Source organism: Hipposideros armiger, unplaced genomic scaffold, assembly GCF_001890085.2.
Source record: "Hipposideros armiger isolate ML-2016 unplaced genomic scaffold, ASM189008v1 scaffold_15, whole genome shotgun sequence".
Classification (NCBI taxonomy): Eukaryota; Metazoa; Chordata; class Mammalia; order Chiroptera; family Hipposideridae; genus Hipposideros; species Hipposideros armiger.
In genome coordinates, this window is record NW_017731365.1 from 5,223,237 (window position 1) to 5,224,207 (window position 971).

Below are 971 nucleotides of genomic sequence, written 5' to 3' on the forward strand. Positions count from 1 at the left end.
AGTCTTTAGAATCTTTCTCATACCTTCTTAAGTGAGTTCTACATCATGAAAATTAATAATAATGGTATTTGCAAATTAACACAGGATTTTGAATTAGGACCCATTCACATGATATCACAAAATTATATGAAAATTTCCTCTTCTTGATAATAATCATGTTTTGATTATTTGAATGCATAATTGGTCTAATTGCTTCAAGGTCTTAAAGTAGTAGTAGCATCTACAGTGCTATAAACCTGCTTAAATTTTAATAAGTCCATTAAATGAGTTATGCCTTCTGATGCTAGATAAGCTAAAGGGCCTTATTTCAATCTAATATACATATACACCCTAGCAAAATAAGGCATGTAAAAGGGAACTCAATGTCTTCTTACAATTCTCTGAGATTGAAATTTGGTTTATAATCCAGGCAATGGAATAGTTTGAAATTATTCAAATAGATTTATACTCTACTACATATTGACAGCAATAACTACAATTGTTTGATATGTCTCCTTAGTAAAGTTATTGGGTAGGGTGATTTTTTTTTACATGAATAGTATGTTTTCAATTTGTTATATTGATGCTCTGAGATAACTCAAGGGATCTTTCAGTAGTTCTTTTGAGTGTCATATAAATGTTGGACTGCAAAGTTATGGGAAGAATTGATCCATTTTCAAGGTTAGGATGGATAAATGAGCATTTTAGAAAAAGAAATACATTATGCAAAAAATGTGAATTTTGGAAAAATTTCTCCTTTAATATATTGCCTGGCACATAATAGACATTCAATATATTTTTTCTTGAGTGACTGAATGACATTCAATATATTTCTTCTTGAGTGACTGATTGAATTATCCAGGTCTTATCCCTTACTCTTATGCCAACTCTCAATTAATAGTAATTATTTTCTGAATCAAATTTTAAATTTTGTTCCCTAGTTTTGGCAGCTGGAATGGCTTTTAAAAGTGTCTAATTAAGAATGATTTGTT